The following is a 21298-nucleotide window of genomic DNA, read 5'->3' as shown; positions in this document are numbered from 1 at the left end:
AATCATGCGTGACAGGAACAAGAAGAAACTTTGGCTGTCACAAGAACACTATGTTGAAAGAGTGTTACAGAGGTTCCAGATGGAAAATGCTAAGGCTGTAAGTACTCCTCTTGCTACTCATTTTAAATTGAGTACTAGTCGGAGTCCTCCCAATGAAGCTGAAAAATCAGATATGCAACGAGTTCCTTATGGATCTGTTGTGGGTAGTTTAATGTATGCAATGGTGTGTACAAGGCCTGATATTGCACATGCTGTTGGTACAGTTAGTAGATTTCTGTCTAATCCAGGTAGAGAGCATTGAAATGCTGTGAAATGGATTTTGAGGTATCTTCGTGGTACTACCAGTTTGAGGCTTTGTTTTGGAGGTGATAAGCCTACTCTTGTGGGATATACTGATTCTGATATGGCTGGGGACATTGATTCCAGAAAGTCTACTTCAGGCTACTTGATTAAGTTTGCAGGGGGAGCTGTGGCATGGCAATCCAGATTGCAGAGATGTGTTGCATTGTCCACTACTGAGGCAGAGTTCATTGCCATTACAGAAGCATGCAAGGAATTGTTATGGTTGAAGAAATTCTTGCAGGAGCTTGGTTTTGTTCAAGATAAGTACTTGCTATTTTGTGATAGTCAAGGTGCAATTCATCTTGGTAAGAATTCAACCTTTCATTTTAGGTCCAAGCACATTGATGTTAGGTATCATTGGATACGTGATGCTTTCGATGCTGGGTTGTTGGAATTGGCCAAGGTTCATACAGATGATAATGGTGCTGATATGATGACCAAGGCATTACCGAGAAGCAAGTTTGAAACTTGTTGTGAGATCGCCGGTTTGGCGGTCACCTCCACATAGTTGTGAGGGATAGTCAAAGTGCAATTCATCTTGGTAAGAATTCAACTTTTCATTCTAGGTCCAAGCACATTGATGTTAGGTATCATTGGATACGTGATGTTTTGGATGCTGGGTTGTTGGAATTGGCCAAGGTTCATACAGATGATAATGGTGCTGATATGATGACCAAGGCATTACCGAGAAGCAAGTTTGAAACTTGTTGTGAGATCGCCGGTTTGGCGGTCACCTCCACATAGTTGTGAGGGGGAGATATGTTGGGTTTTGGGCTCCCTTCCTATGTGGAGAAAGGCCCAATATGTGCAAGCCCGTGTGTCTCACTTAACCAAGTGGAAAGAGGTCAGATTAGGGGGAGATATGTTGGGTTTTGGGCTCCCTTCCTATGTGGAGAAAGGCCCAATATGTGCAAGCCCATGTGTCTCACTTAACCAAGTGGAGAGAGGTCAGATTAGGGGGAGACAAAGAGAAAAGTGAGAGAGGAAGAGCAAAACCCATTTTCGCATAAAACAAAGCAGCTGCACTAGATTCGCGATTTATCCTTCGTTCACCGTCGGATCGGGCTGAAATTTGGACAGAAGGTTCGTGACTCATGATACTTCAATCTGACCGGTTGGATCGTCGATCAGAGGTCTGAGGTGGGAGAAATTGAGCTCGGACAGTAGCAGTTTTTCCTGGTTTTTTTTTGCTGAACTTTGTTCTCAATTTCATGCTTGTTTTCTCATTGTTTTGACTGATTATTGTGCTGGTTACCTTGCTGTTTTTGCCTGGTTCATGAGCACGAATTGTGCCCTATTTGAAACTCTCTTGTACCCATATTTTGATCATAGTGGAGCTCTATTACTGGCTTGGTCCCGTGGTTGTTTACTTCTCACATTGAGAAGGTTTTTCTACGTTAAAAAATTATTGTGTCCTATGTGGTAGTGATTTTAGTTGCTGTGATTATTTGTTGTTGCTCCTCACATATTCTTGCAAGTTTGAGAAATTGATTATCCGCTGCATATTGTTCTGTTAGAGTTGTTATTGTTATTTGTTGTTGAATTTCCCATCAATAATATATACATAATTAACGAACTAGAAGAGATCAAACATTTAGCTGAGGAGGCAAACATGGCAAAATTCTCACATCTTCATCTTACCTATTTGTTTTTGTTGTCCCATTAAAAATCTCTTAGTTTAATATATACACACTATCATAATAAGCATATTTTAAAGACATTTAATGTGTGTTGTCAATTTGTCACGTTATTTAATATTTTAAAAATATGTGTTTTGTTGAATGTATACATAAAATATTTTTATATTGACTAAATATTTCCTTCAAACTTAAATTAAACAAAAATGTACTCTATTTGTGGTTTTAAATATATATATATATATATATATATATAATATAAATTTAACTTATTTTTTTTAATTTTTTTAATTTTATTTTAAAGAGTTCAATGGTGAAATTCACACATATATTAAATATAGAGAAAAATGACTATCTCAAATTCGAATTAGTGTTCTGGTATATCAAATGTCCTTATAATTATTATTATATTTGTATATATGAGATACTTTTTTGCTCTATTTAATAATAATGTCATTTTTTACATTTTCCTCAATTCATTAATGTGTATTTTAATTTTCAAAAACTTTTTTTATTCTAGTAGATAAATTTTTATAAAAAATAGTATGGAAAAAAAATTATATATTTATTACATTAAGAAAATTAATCATTATCAACTAAAAAATGTTAATATAAAAGCTATTTTTTAAGAAAAGTAATAAATAATAAATTTGACACTACATATTTTTGCATTGATATGCAATATAAATTTAGCTCATAGGCATAGGCAAAGACTTTCACTTCAACTAATTTTTCCTCAGTTGATTATGATTTAGCTACTTGTTGGAACTAAAATTTACTTTTACAAATCAACTTCTTAATCGTGATAGTTTTAAATCGACTTAAGTTTCTAACTTCACTCATTCACTCAAATGTGTAGGTGTAGACACATCTTTTAATGCATTCAATGTTAAGTTAGTGAGTTGGCACATAAGGATTATACGGTCACTAAAAGAAAATGTCTATTAGTGGAAGACAAAAGTCCTCGGTGATTTGTTAAAACTAATGCAAAAGTTTGCCACGAATTCGTACTATTTTTCGACAATATTTATGAAGGTCTTAAGGACCACATGTCATTATCAATTTTAACTGTCCAAATTTATGTGATTTTTTTTTAAAACCTGTGAATATTTTAACGATCACAAACTATGTAAGTTAAATAAAAAACATTTATAAGGATTTTGACCACCACAAAAGAGATAATTTCAAAAAAAAAAAAGATTTTTTTTTAATATTTAAAATAAATAATATCTTATATATGATTATTATAATATCAACTGTCATATTGTAAAAAAATATATAATTAGAACAAATAAATTAAATTTATTATTTTAACATAAAAAATATAAATGAAAAAATTACTAAAATTCAACAAGGAGAAAATAAAAATATAGTAAAGAAAAAATTAGAAAGAAGAAGAAGAAGTAGAAAATGAGAAATATGAAGATAGTTGCATATAAAAAATGACATTTTAGGTGCAACAAGCCACCAATTATGTTTGTGAGAATTTTGGCGGTCATAAACTTTCAATGGAGATTTGAGAGGGTCTTGAACACCACATATTTAATTTTGTTTCCCTCTGTATTGTTTGTGGTAGTTTTAGTTTCATGGAGATGGTTAGTGATATATGACTTTCTTGTAGTGGATGGTGTTATAATTAATTGACTCATGTCATATTATCTCAGGTGCACGAATTGATTAGTGTGATACACCTTTGTTTACACCTAAAAATATTTTTAATTTATATGAATAAGGAGCTAGTTGAGAATAATAAAGTCGAGTTTTTCTCAATCACACAAATTATGTTTGATGATTCTAAGTCAAATACGAGTCGAAAGTAGTGTTCATTGATATTTCAATATTCTAAAGCTTATCTCTCTTTACATTTTTTTAGCTATACAAAGTGAGAAACAAAAGAATAAGTATAAAACAACTATTTTTCAAACTACAATGAGTATAAAGGAAAATGCGCACACAAGAGATAGACGCAAAATGTGAAATGCTAATGACATGATCTTTAGTTGATCACAATATTTAGTATTAAGATTTATGATTTAAGCTTTAAAATTTCATTTATAAATATTTATGGTAATTATCATTCTAATACATATCAATCAAAATAAATTTTTAGAGTAGTTAAGAAATCAATCAATAAAATAAACGAACATTTCTGACATAATATTTTGTAAAGAACAGTTGGATAACCATAATTAATCATGTTTAACTTTTGTAGCAAAATCTTAGTCTAGATAAGAAAAACAAGTGGAGTGGTTAAATTAGAGGAATTGTGAAGAGTAGTAGAGTCACATTCAATCCGTAGCATGGTGCCAAACCTACAACAGGCAAGAAGGGGAGAGTGTCACGTGGGTAGCACTGTGTTTGTGAACAGTAATAAATAAATTGTACGGACGGTCCCTTAAGCCACGTGACTGAGGGGGCATTAATAAATTTTTGAAGGAGGGTGCGAAAATAACATGTCAGGCTTCACTTTACACTCTTTTCGAACCACACTTGGTCACGATTTAGTTACAAATAAATTAAAGGGTTTATTTTACACTCAATTGTTTTATGTCACATATACATTATTTTTTTGAATGGCTAAATATATTTATAAAAAATAAAGTGCAATGATACTTCAATCCATTAGCTTAATTCAAAGCCCAAGTACCAATCAAATAGACCGTTAAAGCGTGACTCAATACAAAATAAAGCCACTAATTAATAAAGATAACGAAAATCAATGATAATGTAAGTTTATAGGAATGAAAATTGAATTTTTACCTAATAAATATTTTTTAAATATATTTATTATCAATAGAATAAAAACTCTTACTACAAATTTGAATACGTATACAAATAATTATCCATAATATTAAACAATTGCATGTACTAGTAAATACACACTCATAATAATGGAATTGTTGTCCCCACAAATAAAAAAATTTACTTTGATAATATAGTTCAAGTTGTTAATTTGATAAGCCCCCTAATTATTAGTCTCAGTCTATATGTTGGAGGGATAAAAAAATTTTATAATTTAAAAGACCCCAAACAGTAAAAGCCCCCTAAAATTTAGACCCCAAACACTAAAAGCTCCCTAAAATTTAGACCCCAAACACTAAAAGCTCCCTAAAATTTTGTGGGTTTAGTGGGCTATAGGTCCATGTTTTCAACAAAAAAAATCGATTTTCTTTTTCAAAAAAATTTGACAATTTTTTTTAAAATTTTTTTTTTTGAGAAATAATTTTTTTCAATTCTTTCACCGATAAAAAAATTTTGATTTTTTTTTTGATAAATAATTATTTACAATTTCTTTTTGAATTTTTTTTATTTGAGAAAAAAAATGATTTTTTTCGCGAACTTTTTATTTATTTTTCTCACAAAAGTTTTTGAGAAAAAATATATTTTTTAACTTTTTCGAGATTTTTTTGACAAAAAATAAATTTCAAAATTTTTTTAAGAAAAAAATCTCAAAATTAACAAAATATTGGGGACCTATAATCCCTATGAGCCCCTCTCTTAAGCCTTATTAAATAATGGACCAAAATTTAAAAAAAATTATTTTAATAGGAGACTTAATATTAAAAATTTTAAAAAAAATTAATAAAAGGCTTAAGAATTAGAGGATTTTTTTGACCGTTGCAAATATAATCGATATATTTTTATAACCCACACAAGTCATAACACTCGTTAGATCCACCAACTGTTACTTATTTATCACAAGTTAAACCGTTTACACCTTTTATCAAACTTATAATATAAGTGTCACCAAATGATTATTTAACTATAGTTATAGATAGTGATATATTTTTTAATAATAATAATAAAAAAATTATTGAATGTTTTTAGAATATGAAAATTGATACAGAACAATTATAATTTATAGAAGTGCTACATATTTGGAAATTACTTTTCATTATTATTTTGTAAACAATAAAGATACTTTTTTTGTCAAAATTAATTGACTTTTTGTTGTCCCCATCAATTTTATAAATTTTCTGGGTCTGCCACTTGGTGCCGGTACGAATACTATTTGTTGCCCATCAAATATATATATTTATTAGTGTGTTTATATATATTAATAAAGTTTTTAAATATTTAATTAATCTAACCTTGTCTATAATAAATTAATTTATATATAATGAAAATATAAAAATCTTTATACTATCATCTAATAATATTTTTATCTGTTTTTACGTCAATAAAACTTTTTTTTAAATTGTTTTTTCTATTTTTTCTTTGTCATTTTCTTATGTGTTACGGTGATTGTTTATTATCTCTTCTTTTATTCTTTCTACATTGTCAAAATATACGGTGATTGTGTCATGTTGACGACTATTATGATTATTGATTTAAGTATTTATAAAAAATAATTTTTTTGATGAAGATTGAATATTAATGATAAAATAGGAGAACCAATTGCATTAATGGTTCCATAGATTTATATAGTCAATTAAAAAAATATATAACTAATGTAAAATAACTAACTACCTAATGTAATTAATTAACCAATTTAATTAACTAACCAACTTAGATATCTAATACTCACTCAATTTATGTGTTAATACACTTCAAGCTTGGAAAATTACAAGAAAGAAATGCGATACTGGCCAAAAGCAATTTGTAATGTTAAAAATAGCAACAAAATATGATATTATGCTTGATTATTCATATTAGGAATAGAAGTTGATATTGATAGAATATGAAATGTCAATTAAGACTATAAGGAATAAAATTGTGCTTAACCATCCAATATATAATATATTTTGTTTTGGTTAGAAGCTAAAATGCCAATGAGACTAAAAAGAATAAATTTTGCTTAATCATCTATTTTTTTATGGTCATAAGCTAGAATGCCAATTAAGGCTAAAATAAATAATTTTGTAGAATGTCAATTAAGGTTAAAAGAAATAATGAATTTTGTAGAATGTCAATTAAGATTAAAAGAAATAATGAATTTTGTATAATATCAATTAGGCTAATTATAAAGAAAGAATAAATATATCACTAGAATTTTGGTGTTCTTGAATTTTTTGACAAATCTTGATCATAAAACTCAATCAACAATCTCGCATTGCTCAATCTCACTTCTTTAATACTTATTTATACTAGATTTTGACGTCTAAGTTGATTCATTTGAAATGATTTCTTGCGTATTTAGATTAGGAAGTTGATGATTGTGCTTTTCACAGTGGCAAATTGTATCTCCTCAATCGTTTTTTGTGGCAGTGAAATTAGAATGTATACACTTAAAATAATTTCTTAAAATAATTCATTGAATAAAGTCTCTACCGATGCGAATAAAATACAAATAAAAGTAGTAAAGTTTCTAGCCATGCGAGTATGAAATTTGGTGCGGGTAAATTTTGAAAGTGCAGAATGAAAACATGTACTTTAATACCCATATTGTATCCATTGTCGTGCTATAAATGTAAGATTCAATTGAAGCAGAAAAGCTGGTAGAAGTTAAATATTGAGGACTTAACAAGTGATATTTTTTTATATATATAGTCTTATCAGGTGATTTATTAAGTGTCTTTTTTACAGTATATTAAGTGTTACGTTTGAAGCATTTTATTAGTTCATATTATTTGTCATTGTACCGTATCAATAAAATATATATATTTTTTCAATATCACACTTATTATTTATTAAACTAGTTGCAAATATATGAAAAATTAATAATAAATAAAATATAAATATATTTTAGTTTTAATATATTATTTTGTATTAAAAAATTATATAAGTAATTAAGTACTCATTTTCTTAAAATGTATACATTATTGTCTTAAAAGATTGTTGATACGTCTCATAAAAAAAAGATTGTTGATGCGAATAGAGAGAGTGGTATCATTTCAACGTATATATACGTTGTTGTTATTAATTCTTTACACACTTTGTTTTTTATTAAAATAAATTTTACAAAATATAATTCATTTAAAATTAATTCAAATTATTTTTTGAGGTATGTTTGCTGAAAAATATTGAAATAAAAAATCATATATATACATGTCAAAAAGATAATATTCCCATGTTTGAATATTTTAAAAATGATTGATTAATAAAAGTAAAATGTAATGACATTCATTCCATCTTATTCTGTAATATTTTTTAGATCACAAGACTCAAATCGGACCCCTATGTAAATAAGGTATTGGATTAAAATCTTGTAGATAGAAAAAAAAAATATTTGGAAGAGATGACCCTATTAAAAGTGATTTGTTATTTTTAGTGATATATCAAGTATAAGTAAAAAAAGTCTCATATTAGATAAACAAAAATAAATATTTAATATTATATAAATTATAAAATTCATAAATTTATTGTCTTAAAATTATAGTTTAAGATATAATATCCGATTTTCTTATATAATTATTCTTAATCAAATAAAACCATCCCTTGTACCCTCTCATGACCCAATTATCAAATGGGACCTATATATCTTCCATTTCACAACAATGTTTTTTCATCTCATTTCATTCCACTACTTTCATTTCAACTACATACCACTAATTCATATACTTTGAAACTAACCTTATATCCATTTATTTTACTCAAACACACTCAAGACATTTCATTTAAAATAATTGAGAAAATACAATCAAGTATGCAATGAAAACTATTGTGAGAAACATAAGAAATAATACTAAAATGAACACTACTATTTGCCGATTACCTAATAAAAATAACTATAAAGTTGTTGTACAAGTATAATGAAAACCTACAATTAATCCTCACACACATTGATATTTCATATATGGACACAAACTTTTTATTTTGACAATTATATGAACACATACATTGATATTGCATTAATCATGTTAGTAAGCACCATCAAATTGAATTTCAATCAAAATCTTTCGCTGCTTGCGTTGTTCTTATTGTTTCCATCCGGACCGATGTATAATTTGTATAATTTGTTAGACATAATTAGATATATGTTAAAATTAATTTAAAATAGTAAGACATTAATTATGATTAGATAGAAATTTGTGATATTAACTACTACTTAAGAAACACCTATATAAATATATATCATATCCTAATTGTATATTCAAGTTAAAATAATTCTATTAGTTACTTTTCTCTCTTTTATACTTAATTATTCTTCAATTTAAAATTAAATTTTGACCACTAAATAAACTAGAGTTGATAATTAAAAGAAAAAGAATAGGTGAAAAGCAGCATAGCCAGATGAGGTTGTACGGACGGGACCATATGGTTTTCAGGTAGGACAGCAGCTGTGGGGGTGACTGATAAGGAATTTCTTGAAAGGGCATTCAATGGGGACTAACACAAGTGGCCTAATATGTACATCGTTATTATTTTTCTTTTATGTATATTTCAAAGACACATTGAAGTTGGAATTTTTTAAAATTTTATATATCCTACTATAAATTCTAACAAGTTAATATGATATGTCATAAATAGATAAGTTATACACAAGTCTACTAATTATTGACCACAACCTATAGAAGAAAAAAGATAAAAATAAATTATAGTTAAAAAGATCTAAAAAAAAAAAAGAAAATCTCAAAGCCAATTTTTTTTATAAAATTTTATGGATTAATTGGATTTAGGTCCACTTTTCAAATTTATCTTTTGATTTAAAAAAAATATATTTTTGACAAAGATTTTTTTAAAAAAAATCGATTTTGTTCTCCATTTTTTTTAGTCGAGAAAAAAATTAATATTTTAAAAGAATTAAAAAAAAATTTACAATTTATGGATTAATTGGGTCTATGGGTCCATTTTTCAAATTTATCTTTCGATTTAAAAAAAGTTATTTTTTGACAAAGATTTTTTAAAAAAAATCGATTTTGTTCTCAATTTTTTTTAGTCAAGAAAAAAATTAATATTTTAAAAGAATTAAAAAAAAATTCACAATTTATCTATAGGTCCACTTTTCAAATTTATCTTTCGATTTAAAAAAAAATTATTTTTGACAAAGATTTTTTTTCAAAAAATCGATTTTTTTCTCAAATTTTTTTAATCGAGAAAAAAAAATTATTTTAAAAGAATTAAAAAAAAAATATTCACAATTTTTTTCAAAAAAAAATTTTAGATTTTTGTTTTTTGTACTCGATACTTTTTCGAGAAAAATAAATTTAAAAAAATTTCAAAAAAAATCACAATTAACAAAATATTGGACCTATGAGTCTACTCACTTAGGCCTACAAAAAATAATAAAATAATAGACTGTGATTTAATATTAAAATATTTAATAAAAGATTTTTTATCAGAGACTTTGAACTTTAAAACTTAATTGGAGGTTCTACTTATAATTAAGGGCAAATGTTGTAATTATATAAGAACTATTTACTTTGAAGTTGGGATTGTTTTTGTAAACCTTTGATATTGCAATAAAAAATATATGGACAAATACAAATGATGTACATCATTACTAGTTTAGACCACAATTGCACTACATCACAATCTAGAACTACTTTAAAATGATGCATGGCAATAAACATTGAAGTGAAACTGAGAACTCATTATTAGTTTAGAACATCAAGAGATGGCCTAGGTCCCAAAACCTATAGTTTTAATGTCTAGAGGTTGGACACATTGAGTTAGATGTGTGGCCCCAAAAACCAGAGTGTCCTGCCTCTTTACAAAGCACAATTTTTTCTTATATGTAATTAAACCTCCAAAGTATGTTCCTACATCTACATATATATACATACAACTTGACTTCACAAAACTATATATAAGGGGAGTGGACCAATTGCAAATAAAAACCAATCATGCCACTGCCTAGATGATAAAATCCAGCTTGTGACGGAAAAAATAAAATCATTCTTCCATTTTTTCGTTACAAAATTTAGTGATGGAGTTAGAGAATGATTTCACGTTTTCCCTCTTCAATTTTCCTCGCTAATTTACATTTTATAGTGATCTAATAGACCATACATGTGTCCTCAATATTTGTGGGAAGAGTGGTTATATGGGATGTTGTGTATATATGCATGAGCTTACTATATATGGAACAACAAACCTCTCACGAGGGTTTATAGATGCAAAATTATAAAGACGGTCCATATTTAAAAATATCAAAATCCAATTATTGATGAAATGGAATGGCACAACATACAATTAAAGTACACATATCACTAGTTCTTAATTTTTTATTTTTTATGATCTACTTTAATTTAATTAGATTTTTTTGCACTTAAATTTGGCCGGTCCTTTTAAAAATTCTTTATTTATTTAAGATAAGTCTTCCGGTACTTTTAAAAATTCTTTATTTATTTAAGATAAGTCCTACGATATAATAAAAAAAAATAAAGTATGTATCAGTACTATGAATGTCTTGACTAATAATTTTTTTAATTTATTTACATATACATTAGAATAGTACATAAATGATATGTTATTTAACCATTGATGATTTAATTTTGATAGTACTAAAATATGTTAATTTTTAAATATACAGTAAAAATCTCCTTTTCCTTTTTTTTTTAATATGTAAATTTATTGAAACTAATATAAGGAATAGTAAAAAACTCATTACTATCAGTCAAGTTTATACATGAAGGCGCTTTGAAAATCCTTAATTAAGTTGATATGTTTACGGTACTTTTGACACGTGGTCCACATATAAAATCCTCAAATTAAATGATCAATTTTTATAGGGAAGATATAATAAAGGAAATAAAATCTTATGGTGTTAACCTTGAATTTGGAATAGCATGGTGTGAACCTTGAATTTGGAATTTTGCTATCTAAAGTGGATTATTTATTTTAGAAGGATCAGATCCTTAAATTTGTACCCCAAAAGAAGTAGGGTATAACTAAGTGTTAATTAAGAATATCCACTTATATTCAATTAGAACTGTTATATTTAATGATCTCTCAAATTTTGTTGTCTTGCCTTATTTAGTCTCTTCTTTTTCAAATTTGGAGTTTTTCGTTCTTGGTATGTTTCTTTGGAGAAGAATTCTCTATTAAAAAAATTATATATAGCTTTTAAATAACACTTTTTTAAACAAGTGTTATCTAAAGTTAACATTTGGATAAGACTTCCCTAAAGAAAAAACATTTTGGATAAGACTTGTATTATCTTGAGTAATGATTTAGATAAACACTTGCCCATTAAAACGTTATCTAATCAATGAATTAATTTTAATCATTTGAGGGTTTGCAATTGCAGTTAAAGGTAGGTAGAAAGGTACCAATTAATGAAACAAAACAAATTGTAGACAAGCATTCAGATTTGAATAGAGTATATTACTATACATCATCAATAGTATGACATCATTACATTCATCTATTCACTTGGTGAAAAAATACTTTAAATTAATATATATTTCTCTGTGTATATAAGACTTTATTGACAAATTTCTTTGTCTCTTTTCTAAATACCATCTTTGAATTTTTCAACTACTTTAATTATTTTTTTGTACTAAGGAACTCCTAATTAATTTACAATTTTTTATACAATTAACGATAAATACTATATATAATGAAAGTATTAACTAATTATTTATCTTAAACATTAAACTTATAAAAATAATATGAATTTTTAACAAATTAATAACGCTATTTACTTTTCTTTGTCTCTCTTCATAATATCCCCTTATTGTTTTGTTTTAAAACTAATACCACTCTCACATAACTAATAATCACATTTTTTTGGCATATCCAACTCACTAATTAACACACAATTTTTTCAATAATTGTTATATTAGGAGAATGCTTGTATATGTTGGAATTTAAATGATTTATATAATTTTAATAGAATTTATAGTGTTACTTGATGATTTAAAAGCTAAAGATATGAGTTCAGTTCACATTTGAAAGGGATGTGGAATAAGGAATCTTCTCAATTGAGGACATTGGACCTTCCATAATTGTGACACTTTAAAATATCAAAATAATTGTCTTTAGTCGTACACACTTTTTTTCTTCATATTATTTTATTTATTTTTTATAAATAAACTCTAATAATTTAGAATTCAATTAAAAATATATAAAATTTGATTAAATATTATTATAACTCAAAATTAAATTCAAATTTCCTTCTAAACAAAATTTATTAATGGTTTGAATTCAATCATTTTATTTTATTTTTGCCATATTATTTGTTTAATTAGTTTCTTATTTGAAATTCTTAAAATACAGTTTATGATTAGAAAGTTTAAACATAAATGAAAATACACGTATGCACCATGAAGAAAATGAATCCTGATGATGTCATTAAAGCTAGGGTTTGGAAAAGATTAAAAATATGTGTAAATGGGCACATGTAATGTAACATATAGTATAGTACCATATATACAGCTAAGTCCAACCAATAGGAATAAAAAGAAAAGAAAGCACCAATTAATTAATTACATTATAAGCAATATATATTTTCAACCAACACAAGATGCTTTCCTTTCCTCTATATATTTGTGCCCCCCTCCATCTACTGTTTCCATTCAAAATCATCCTTTCTTCTCTCTCTCTCTCTCTCTCTCTCTTCTTTTTCTCCTTTTTGTTTCCTTTCAAGGTTAGATCTCAGGCGTTTTTCTATACATAAATATTTAAATATATTTTATATTAATTAATTATCCTTATTAAAATTATATCCGATCTATTTCAAGCATACATATATATACATATTGTAATTAATTATGACTTGCTATAAGGTTTTTGCCAAGCTAGGTTTAATTTGATTGCTATGTATGAGTATTATTTTTTAATAATAAATATAAATTTCCTTTTCATTTATGGAAAAAGGGTGGTTAACTAACCATGAATCAGGTTGGTTTAGGTTTTGAAAAGCATGTCCTTTTTCTTATTTAATTGAAAAAAAAGATATTGGGGTGTTAGCTTTTGTTTTGTTGTTGAGACATGAATTGAGTTCATATGAGTAGATTCCTTTGAAAGGTCCTCGTGTGTTAAACTTGTTGTAACAAATGGAAAGATGCCACGTAAGCATATCCTCGTGGCCTTGTCACTACATAAAATCGTATATATGAACCCTTATTAGATGAGATTGGAAATGAATGAATGAATAATTCAATACATATTCACAGTCGTTGTTTGCAGAAGTAGCATCATCAAGATTCACATGTGAATGTGGCTAAGTGGAAATATATATATATATATATATTTCTGCTAATCTATTTTATTTGAAGTGAGAATCTTGATGATGCTGCATCAGCCATAAATGACTATATAAATAGTACCAGAAACATTCACACTTTTTCAGGTAGGTTTCATCTTTTATTTCTTCTGTCATGTACTTGTCTTTCTTTTTAAATATTATTATAATTTATGCACTAATTATATGTTGTTTTCATTTGCAGACAATCCTAGGTTTATCTATTTGGGGCTTCACTGCCTGTTTATGTTAGCTTTCTTTCTTTTCTTTATGTCCTCACTTTACAGATCTATATATCAATCAATATTCTTTTTTTTATATATATATATATATATCCCCTTATCCAATCATAAACTATAGAGATATATGTTTTGTATTTGGATCACTCTACTACCGTTCTGTTTTTATGGTGTGTTTGCTTGAAGATAGATGAAGGAGAGATAATATTTTTAATTTTTTTTTATTTTGATTCAATTTTTAAGAGGGGATGAAGTCAAAATTTCTCCTATAGCTCGTTTTGCTCTCCCTCGATTTTGGAGGAATTTGAAGGGAAGAGTTTAATATAACTAAAAAAATCATTGAAATTTTTTTCATCTACTCTTTTGAACCAAACTTGTGTTAACTTCTCCTTTCTCCCCTCTATAGAACCAACCATGACTCTTAAATAGAGGAATTAGTAGATAGATATTCATAATCGAAAATTATTTTTGGACACTCATTCACTCAATGTATACCTTGACAAAGAACTTAATAGAGAGAGTGATATGATAGTAAAACTAATATGTTAGTGATGTGATAGTAAGAGAAAATGCAATGTTGAGAAATTTGAGATATTCAAGTATCATTATAGATACAAAATAGCATGATAGAGCTCTTGCCAAAAGGATATATATAAGTCTATACTTAAGACTTCTTTGGATTAAATTTTTTAAGTTTCTCTATTCACATAAATATTTGTGGCTGTATTTACAACAATTTTTAAAACCCTCTCAGAAAATCAATTTGTGAATGCTAAAATCCACAAAAATTGAGGAAAACACCATCAAATTTGACAAGTTTATTTTGTAGTTAGAGATGATTGATAGATGATATCGAGAAAAAGAGAAAATTAAGAGGGAGGCAAATATGTTAAGAAGATTTATTTGATAAAGTTGTATCAATTATTTTTGTTTTGATTACAATTTCTTTGATGCACCTCTCTAAATCAAGGATCGTAATGGAGTAATTGATACGTCTATAAATCACTAATGTGTAACTACTGTGAATCATGATCTGATAAGGATTATAATTTATTATCGTGATTATTTGGTACATTGAACATAATTGAGCCATTAAATGTTTTAATTATTCCATCATGACCCTTGACTTTTTTTATTAAATAAATAAATAGAAAATTAAACTGGAGAAAAATAAAGATAACAATTATATTTGGTATTTGGGAACTATAGAACAATTATATTTTCTCTAATTTAGTTATATGTCACGAGGCTGGTTGAGAAAATTAATGTGCTTTCTTGGATATGATTCTTGGGTAAGTAAAGGACATTGTCTATAGTACAAATGATGTGCATATATAATATATAATATATGATTGTAATTTTAGATAGTATGTATATATACCTTAACAAGCATATAGTCTCTAATATTGTCCTATATATACAAAGTGTATTTGGTTAAATTAATTACTCCTACACATTTTTTAATTTTTATTAATATTATTTGCTTTTTCAAATCTCTACATTCAGCTGTTTTATGGTGCCTAATTGTATTGGATATATATAATTGTTAATTACATTGAGATGCAAATTCTAAAAGCCATTGGTTTGGGAAAGGGGGTGGAATTTGGGTTCCAATGACCACTAGTCCTTTTTTTTTTTGAACTCGTGACCACTAGATCTTGTTACTAGATACATTTAATATTAATTATTTGTAGTTAGAGTTAATTTGAAGTATGGACATTGTTCCAAGTGGTATATGCATATGAGGATGAATGAAAATTGAAGCTTGGTTGGGAATTGAATAATGCAAAATTCACGGAGTACATTGTGTCAGTTTCGTTCATATTTTTGTCACAAGGCTTCTTTGGCTTTAGCATGCACTGAATTCATCACTCACTCACTAGTCAAGCAAACTATAAGGAAGTAGTACTCTTGCAACATTGCTAAGTCATCTCAAATGCAGAGATATTTCAACTCATCAATTATTCAATTTTTATTTCAACTGTCTCAATTGTATTTTTTATTTGGGTAAACTATCATTTTAGTTTAAAAAAATATAGGACGCTGTGTCATTTTAGTAGTTGACTCTGTAAAAAAATCTAAATTAATTATCAAATCATCAAAATAGTATTTGAAATATGCAATTTATTGTCGTAAAAGTAAAATTATATAAAAGATATAATTTAATATCAAAATAGTTGATGATCGTTATAACATGAATGACTAAACTAACTCATATTTTTAATGATTTAAGGATTAATTTGGATTTTTTACTAAGTCAATAACTAAAATAACAGTGTTCTTACTTTTAGTAACTAAAACGATAGTTTATCCTTTTTATTTTAATTTTCATTAAAAGTCAATGCTCGCATAATTGTGTCCTATAAGAGTACATTTGGGGAGTTCAATGGAAATCTTTACCATTCATTTTTATTTTAATATTTTTGACCACCTAGAAATATGATGAGTCAGTGGTTGAAATTCCATTGCAAAAAAATTCGTTGTAGGGATCCATTCACACTTCACACTACATTTGGGTGTAAATGGAGATGGAGGCTATCAAATTAGAAAGATCCATAAATTTAGAGGACTAAAATGATTTAAAAAAAAAAGACATAAATGATTTGTTTTATAAATTCAAAATATAAATTTATCACAAATAACTTATGGGGTTTAAATTAATAGTAGTTTGGTAGCTGATTTTTCTCATGAGTTATAATAGTATTATTTTTTAATTTATAATTTTTTTTGATAAATTATTTGAAATTTAAAGTACTGTTTGAACTTTTAGTTTTTATTTTGTCTTCTATATTGATTCTCGTTATCTTAATTGAATTTTTTTTATAAATATTAATTAAAAAATATATATTATTTTACATTTTTCAATTAATTCAACTGTTAATTATTTGAAACACTTTAAATTAAATTAATTAATTTATCAATTATTCTCTATCGATTAATTTATCCACTATGTACTATTTAAAGTGAAAGTTATTTGTATATAAATATTAGAATATGTATAAGATCGTATTTGATTATTGGTGAAAGTGATGATACAGTGGTATTTATGATCTTATAGATGATGGAAATTTGTGTTGAGTTGAAGTATAATCGTTGTCCAATCTTGGTTCACACATATATTCTATGCACTATGCACTATGCAGGTTAATTATGCCAGACAGACACACGCTCTTCTTGTGTGCCCAAAATATATCACAATCTTGTCCTACTTAATTGTACTATCTATCTATATCCATCATTCATTCATTCATAACAGACCCATTATTTTGCTTCGGATTCTACTCACATCTACACACTTATCCTTTCACAAAAATTTAATTTAATTAATTAATGTCTTAGAAAAAGTTTTGAGTAGATATGTCATATCTCTTATTAATAAGGACTTTTAATTCCAACCTCAAATTAAGTACTAGCAATTAATGTTGAAAAGGAAATTTTGTCTAAGTGAACAACAATCCCACTTCACAGGGGTTGTCTAACCAAAAAGTGTCTATTTGTACCTAGTTAGTTAATGTTGCTAATACTACTCCCTCAAACTTTATGTAAAATGATTCAAACAAAATTAATTTATTTGTATTAAAATATAGACTAAATATATTAATTTTTTGTGAGACACTTTTATTTATATTTAAGAGTGAAGAAGTATTCATAAAGCTTCAAGATAATTACTTACCTATGTCTAAGTGAACATGTATATATACACATATTTAGTGAATGGAGGCCAAAGCGTCACATAATCCAACGGTTGACATTTGAATTAGAGAGAATTGTAGTGATATTTTGATTGTGGCAAAGGATATGAATTTAATTATATTGTTGTGAACATAGATCTTCTACAACTATTATATGATGCAGCAAAAGATGAAGATCGTTAAATTTAAAGATATGTAAATATAATAGTTTTAATTGCTCTTATTGTATACAATAGTCATAAATAACACAAATTAATAGAAGTACAAACACTCTTTGATTGTAGTTCATTAGTTAAGAAAATAGTTTCATCTAATCTAGGGAGTCTAATCCTCCATCTAGATCTTGTTTCACATAAATTTCATAAACATAAGTATATATACAAAATCACTGGTCATATATATATATATACACTCAAGTTTAAGTTGTATATATGTCCAATTTTAGTTTCTCTAATTATTATTTAGCAATTTTAATCTTTCAAGTTTTCAATTGTTACGATTAAGCCTCTGATTAATCTATTAAAAAAAATTACAAATTAAATTGAAAAAATGGATTTAAACATTATTAATGTCACTTGAAACTCGCACAATAAAATATCAAATTTAAGTAAAAAAAAAAATCTCAAATTTTCTTCTCTCAAAATCATAGTTTCACATCTATAAAGTTTGAAGAATTTTATTAACATTTTATATATGTATATATTCAATTCATCGTAAAACACCATATACTTTAGAATGTCTCCAAAAAAATTAATCCAACAGTTTGAGTTAGTATACCGAATTGAAAGAGTATCACATAAGAGATTTATGGTTTGATCCATACGGCTAACTATTCTCCATTCCCCAAACAAATTAACTATGATGATATTTTATTTTCCTATAAAAAAAATCTATCATTGTAGAAAGGAACAATCATTCCCTCAATTTTAGGCTTTTGTAGTTAACCTTAGTAGTATAGTATCTAATATTGTACGGTAAAAATTGGGATATCATCACATAGTGTGCTAAGCATGTGCTCTATAGAATTTGGATCCTCTACAACCAGCTTTATCTTGTAGCTAATTGTAGACTATAAATTTATCTCTTTAAATTTGATGTTATACAATTGGATGCACCATAAAGTCAGATATAAAGAATACAATTTAGTATTTTTTTCTTTCTCTTTAACAGTAGAATTGATATTCTAATTATGCTAGCATTCCAAAAATATCACATATTATCTATAACACTCTAATAAATTTATTGAATAAAATAAAAAAAATAAAAAATTGGAGGGACTAGGTCAAAATCTAAGTAAACAAATATAGACAACATTAAGTCAATAAATTTTTTACATTTTTTAAGAGTGATTTTATAGAGAATACATATAATTAATATATTTTTAATTTATAGAGTGTTATAATAATATAAAAATGGTATGTAATTTTTTTTTTAAGTCCTCCAATATAATTTTTGAATTCCCCTAAAATAAGAAGATTTTGTATTACTAATAAAAACAAAATCCTTCATTTTTTTCAAAGTCCTCCCCCTCTCTTCTCCTCCAAAACTCGCAAGCAAAGTCCAAAGGAATAAAACCAAGATAAATGAGAAAACTAATTAAGAGTGTAGCATATTAACACAAACATCATGTCTAACTAAAATGATAGATGAAAGACTCTACCAATTACAGTAAAAGTCATTTTAAATAAAACACACGCAAATTACCAAGTAAAATATCCAATGTAAAAACTTAATACTAGTTGTGGTATAAAGAGTAATTTTTTTTTTGTACCAAAAATGTTATTCAATACAAATTAATATTAAAAAAAATATTTTTAGAATAACTAGATGCTTTCCATTTATATATCAAACCTATGATGTATTATAATTTTCAAAAAGATGCAAAATGATACTTTTTCCCTGTTTCCAATATTTATAACACGAGTTGAGGGGTAACATAATCACATGCCTCCACCATGTATTGCATTGCTTCCATCATCAAATATGTGTAAATATATATACTATTCCTTTAGTAAAGAAAGAAGGGTGATCAAAGCAAATGGGATTCGCTCAGTCTGTCTAGAATCTAAATTCCATTATCAAAGAATCCATATTTGAAGTAAGGATCTCAATGTTTTGTTTTAATAAGTTATATATATATATTTGCTTCCGTACAAAATGTTCCTCATGAAATTCGTGACATTTAGAAACTAAATCATGAGATATGCACATTATTTTTTGTCTAGCTTATATTGATGTTAAAGTAGAATTAATGAGATATATTATATACCTAATAGTATTTTTTAGTTAAACACTCTCATATCTAGTTATGCTGTCGAATATCTAATCATTTAATCGCAAATTTCTTTTTCTTTTTTTTATATTTAACTATGTTTCCAAATAAATTTAATTTTGAATTATCGTTACTTTGTAGATATTAGTACCCAACAAAACATCACCATACTAAAGAACTCACCTATTTTTTTAACTCAAGTTATGCCTTAAATGATATGCTGGTATTAATTAGTTATATATTTTGCTACATTTTCTCCATTCAAACTACTACTATTTATCAAGGAAAAAGGAACTTATATTTAATATAAAAAAAATTAGGGTAAAGAAATGGTGCAACTTATATTTAATAATTAGATAGAAAAAAAATAAACATTTCATATTTTTTTGTACAAATTGTGGTATTTGTGTGTAACTTATAAGAATAATTATTTGGTAGAGTCCTGAATTATATCATCCAAGGTCATTAATTAGGTAAAAGCATTTCAATTTTAACATTCATATATAGTGGGAAAATATCATTTAGAAACACATTCGAATTCAATGAAGGTAAACTTGCAAGACTTCATTAATTATATCCCAATATATTGTATGCTTTTTAAAATTGAGCTCACATGGACTTATTTAATAAAACTCAATAAGTATATACTTTTTAAAAATACAAATAAAATATGAATAACGTGTTATAAAATTTAAATTGATGAAATTTAATTTGGAAATAATGGAAAAGACAATTATTAATTATTGGATGTGAAAAGTCAGAAACTTCAAATGAATTTGAGTGGTGGACCTAGCTATAGTGCCTCTTTTTTGTGTTTTGGTTATTTGTTATTGAAGGTGGGATTTTGGTCCCCCAATGTCCCCAATGTTCCCAATTAGTATCGTACGATATGGTCCCTTGGTATGCCAATGACATGGTGTGATAGTGGTGTATATGTGGCAGACATGCAACTCAAGGACTATCTAGGGTCCCATGCATATACGATCTCTTTGCACACTGCAAAAACAATACCTCTTTCTTGGAATAATAAAACCTTTTTACACTTT

General features: G+C 26.7%; 1 long non-coding RNA gene across 1 annotated transcript; it reads left to right on the top strand.

Moving 5' to 3' along the window:
• The first annotated feature begins 13458 nt into the window (after positions 1-13458).
• LOC105852010 (uncharacterized) lies at positions 13459-15362 on the top strand. Its single transcript, XR_001143806.3, has 2 exons — positions 13459-14157; positions 14255-15362. It is a non-coding gene; the product is annotated as an uncharacterized lncRNA (long non-coding RNA).
• Positions 15363-21298: the final 5936 nt, after the last annotated feature.

Source organism: Cicer arietinum, chromosome 1 (genome assembly GCF_000331145.2).
Source record: "Cicer arietinum cultivar CDC Frontier isolate Library 1 chromosome 1, Cicar.CDCFrontier_v2.0, whole genome shotgun sequence".
Lineage (NCBI taxonomy): Eukaryota > Viridiplantae > Streptophyta > Magnoliopsida > Fabales > Fabaceae > Cicer > Cicer arietinum.
This window is presented reverse-complemented; position numbering and strand designations above follow the sequence as displayed.